The sequence below is a fragment of the Rosa rugosa genome, chromosome 3 (genome assembly GCF_958449725.1).
Source record: "Rosa rugosa chromosome 3, drRosRugo1.1, whole genome shotgun sequence".
Taxonomy (NCBI): domain Eukaryota; kingdom Viridiplantae; phylum Streptophyta; class Magnoliopsida; order Rosales; family Rosaceae; genus Rosa; species Rosa rugosa.
In genome coordinates, this window is record NC_084822.1 from 43,742,885 (window position 1) to 43,747,859 (window position 4,975).

At 38.8% G+C, this 4,975-nt stretch overlaps 1 long non-coding RNA gene across 1 annotated transcript; it reads right to left on the minus strand.

The window, feature by feature from the left end:
- Positions 1-2,544: 2,544 nt before the first annotated feature.
- On the minus strand, positions 2,545-4,649 carry LOC133736296 (uncharacterized). Its single transcript, XR_009859493.1, has 3 exons — positions 4,287-4,649; positions 3,506-3,582; positions 2,545-2,793 (listed from the first exon to the last, which is right to left on the minus strand). It is a non-coding gene; the product is annotated as an uncharacterized LOC133736296 (long non-coding RNA).
- Between the last annotated feature and the right edge of the window lie 326 nt (positions 4,650-4,975).

Sequence of the window (4,975 nt, forward strand, 5' to 3'; positions counted from 1 at the left end):
GGGACACAATATTATTGCATCATCAAGAGATAATCCATTCACTCATAAGACAACTATGGTGTCTCAGGTCAAAGGACTAATTTGTATTATTGCAATTTAGAGTTCAAGTTTGACATGTAAGTAAGACTCCATACAAGAACTCTAATGATCGCGTTCAGTGTACTCTTTAAGTTAAGAGCACCCACATACTTGTATTAGTGTCTCTACACAAATGACAAGAGACATATCATCCTCCATATTGAGCATACATAGTATGTGCTAGTCTTTCCGGATTATCAATGTCCAAGTGATAATCCTATGACTAGGAACCTTTTAGGATAAGAGTGTGAAAGAGTAAAGGTCTCACACATCTAACTCTTTAGATTACTTTCTCTTTAACTCATATTCCTTGGACCTTGTTCAATCAAATATTAAATATAAGTAATGAACAATAAACTTGCCCTTTTGATTAATAATAATTACAATAATAATTATATCAAAATGATTGTTTTAGGACACAATTCCTTCAGTTTGACTACCCATCGAACTCCAACGCACAAATTGACAAAAATCAACTTGGCGTTGGAATGAAGGCACTCTTCCACATAAAGATCGAAGCCGGCCAAGGGTGTCAGAACATGGCCATGTTGGCAGACAATCTTTCACGAACAAATACCATAGAATTGGGTCCTGGATCCAATACCAATAAAGCACAGGAGCCCCAATCCATTCTTGCAAACAAACAGCCCACAAAAAAACATGGGTCGCAGTCCAAGTCCAACGTCCACCCGGATCCCAGATCTGGATCCGAAACTGTGGAAGCCCAAATCCGCTTGTCCACCTATGGCTGCTTCGGCCCATGTCCAAAAACTCTTGAGCCCAGAACCCACTAGGTCTTCGCCCCATACCCAAAGCATCTGGGCAATCGACCTTACCGCCGATGACACACCCGGTATCCGTCGCCGCCATGCCTCCAATCAAAGGGTCGTCGTCTACCTCACCACGCAGATCTCGGAGATCACGACTGCCCAATCAAGGTCGCCTACACTAGACCACAGCCTGCTCATCGCACCGTCAGCGCCAGAATGGTACGACCTGCTAAGACCACCGTGAGAGAGAGGGAACATATTCAACCCACTACCCGGATCCCAATCCTGCCGACAACCACCGCCGCCTTTCTTCGTCAATCCAAAATTCCTTTGGCTCGCCGACATGACCACACAAACGCCAACACTCTCCTCAAACAGCACTCTACCATCGAAAACAGCAAGAGTCAACACACAGAGGCCGAAGCCTAGAAGTATCTCCATGAATGGAGCAGATTTAGGATGCGACGGCCACGAGACGCGCCGCTCCACAAACCCTAGCAGAGCGCTAGGGACCTTAGCTAGTTTTGAATGTATATTATTTTTCAAATGAAGATTAAATAGTTTAAAGAAGTTTTTGAATATAAGTCTAATTTCATTCCGTCATAATGGATGTAGTCCATATGTAATTTTATTATCAATTTAGGTCCATTGTCTATTGTCATTATATTTTCATGCCCATTTTGCCCCTTGAGTTAAATATAGAAACAAATTAATTGTTTTTTAGCATTTATTTATTTATTTATTCAATTTGAATTTTGAACCCATGATTAACCTGCAATAATTCAAAGGTAATACAAAATGTAATTAGTATTATAAAGTCATTTTAGCAATGCTAGCCATTTTTGAGTCAAATTTTAGCCAAACTAGCTAAAAAGTCATTTTAGCTAGCCACTAAGAGCATCTTTAGCAATGCTAGCTATTTTTGAGTCAAATTTTAGCCAAACTAACTAAAAAGTCATTTTGGCTAGCCATTTTAGAAATACGTCCGCATCAGTGCTCTCTATTTTAGCTAGTTTTGAATTTATATTATTTTTTAAATGAAGATTAAATAGTATAAATGTATTTATAAATTACATAAAATAACTCAAAATGAATGTTTTAAATTATAGAGAGCCTCATCTCGCTCTCTATATTTAGGAGCGAGATAGCTAAAAGTTATAATGGAAAGCCACTTAGGAGTCTGGTGCAGTTGCTAAAATAGATAAAAAGCTAAACATGCTCTCTAAAATAGCTAAGGAGCCAAAGTAGAGAGTCTGCTAAAGATGCTCTAATACGTCTGTATCACTGCTCTCTAATTTAGCTAGTTTTGAATTTATATAATTTTTTTTAAATGAAGATTAAATAGTTTAAATGTATTTATAAATTACATAAAATAACTTAAAATGAATGTTTTAAATTATAGAGAACCTCATCTCGCTCTCTATATTTAGGAGCAAGATAGCTAAAAGTTATAATGGAGAGCCACTTAGAAGTCTGGTACAGCTGCTAAATTAATAGATAAAAAGCTAAACATCCTCTCCAAAATAGCTAAAGAGTCAAAATAGAGAGTATGCTAAAGATGTTCTTAGGAGTTTGTTGCAGCTGTTAAAATAGATAAAAAGCTAAACATGCTCTCCAAAATAGCTAAGGAGCCAAAATAGAGAGTCTGTTAAAGATGCTCTAAGTTTGCTGAATAGTTAGATTTACATCCCTCTTAGCCAATTCTAATACCTTGTCACGCCCCGAATTTTGAATAATAAATTCAAATCCGAAACATGAATAATTACAATTACAAAATCCAAATCTCGAAACTTCGAGTTCATTATTACAATTCACTCTCACAAGCAATATTGTAAAGCTCAAATGAGCATAACACACCTCACAACGTACAATTGCTGTAAAACTCTAACAATTGCTCTAACCGCAAGATCACCGTCCTGGTTCTCCTGTCCTGTAGGATTACCCGCTACACAATTTGAATAGTGTACCGGGAGTTGCAACAACACAAAACCCGGTAAGCTTTTTACAGCCAGTATGAGTAAACAAGAAGAACTGTTGATTTAATAAAATACATTTCCTTTAACTCAAGTATAGAAATGTAGAAACATCACAATTACAATGATCACCACAAAACCACTTCACTTTCTCACTCTCATATATATATAAATATATATATATATATAAATATTATACACTTATGAGTCACTCCCCGTTACCCTCATAAGGTCACTCAACATTTGGCAGACAGACTAGAGCTCTAACTGATCGTTTCCACCTACCCGGCGCGAGGGCGTGGTTCACGATTTAATGCTATTAGTTTCCACCTACCCGGTACAAGGGCGTGGTTCACTAATAGATGCCATGGTCACCCCCGTGACCTATTGATCTCCACAGATCAATATATCTCAACAAATCAACAATTTATTGTTTCTCAACAATAAATTTAATACCTCTCACAATATTGTTGCTTTTCAACAATAAACTCAACACAACCATAACAGTACATAATATCTCACAATTTCAACAATACATATTATTTCACATAAATAATATATATATAGATAGACATTCACACAGGAATGCCCATTAATACCAACTATAGCTCACACAATGACGACAAAAAATAAATTAATTAAAAGTACTCGGTTCGTAATATGAACCACGTGAGGTTTACTCACCTCGATAATCCCGCTGCGTCTTCAATTCCGCTCAAAATACGATCCACAATCGTCCACTAACTCAAACCGTCAATCACCTAGTCAGATACGATCTTAACTTAGCAATCATTCATAAACCACACATATACGGAAATCCAACGGTCGGATTCTAATTTAATGATGATCCAACGGCCAGATCGAATTTATATGATGATCCAACGGTCTGATCCTCACGGATCGCCCTTAGGATCATCCTCCAAAATTATCACGAAGATCCAACGGTCAGATCTTCTTGAATCACTCTAACAAACATCTCCTCAAAATTATACGAAAATCCGACGGTTAGATTCTCACGAATCGCCTTCCGAATCACTATTTCACAATTATACGAAGATCCAACGGTCGGATCTTCGCCCATGACCACACAAAGCCACTGGGACAGTCATAAGATCAACATAACAAAACTACAAGTCCATCGGACGGTCTGATCTTCACAGATCACAAATCGAACGATCGAAATCGATCGAAACTTAAAAATTCATAACTTAATCATACGATATCCAAAAATTATGAATTATATATGCAAACGATCGTATCGACACGTAGAACACAAAAATGGACAGAAACTGTCCTTGGGGTGGCCGGAGGTCGCCGGAAACCACCATCACAGTGGCGGCACCGCCACCCATCCAAAGTCAAAATTAGACAAAACTCCCAACACGAAAGTTCTTCATCTTAACTCGAATTGAAACTTTCATAACTACACCAAAGTCAGATTATAAGCCAAAAAGTAGAATTTCACCTTATAAGGTTTGAAACCCGAAGAACCCTAGTTTTGAATTCGTTCCAATTCGATCTCCACAGATGAAATCGATGCAATCCACCTTAGGGGAAATGATCTACATCCTCAGAAGTGCAGAATCCTCTCAAGAATCACGGCAAAAGGTGGCCGGAGGAGGGAGAACGACGGTGGGGAAAGGAGGTGATTTCCAGCTCGACTGCACCGTGTTCTTCCACTTGTAGCGGCTACCACGTTGGTTATTTCCCCTCGATGTCTTCTACAAAGTTGTAATATAGCTCAGGCCCAGCAAAATCCCTTTTGGAATCAACTCGATTCGAGGTTGGATGAGAGAGATATCGGCCGGTGAAGGAAGAGCAGCATCGGGCGAATTCCAGCTCGAGCTGTGCAGCTTCTCGGCCTCCTAGCACCTTCCATGGTTCTTTTCTCACTTTGATGTCTTCTAGGAAGTTTTAACTGACTTCAAGGCGAATGAAAATACTTTTGGAATCAAGTCGATCGGAGGTCTGTGGAGGGAGATATGGCCGGTGGAAGAGAGAGGAACAAATCTGGGCTCGGGAGAGAATTGGGGAGAAAATATAGGTTTCTGAAATTTCTGTCCTCCAATGCAATTTCCGGAACTTTTTTTTGTATTTATAGAATTTTCCCGATTTTCAATCGCTTATAACTTTCTCATACGAACTCCGATTTTC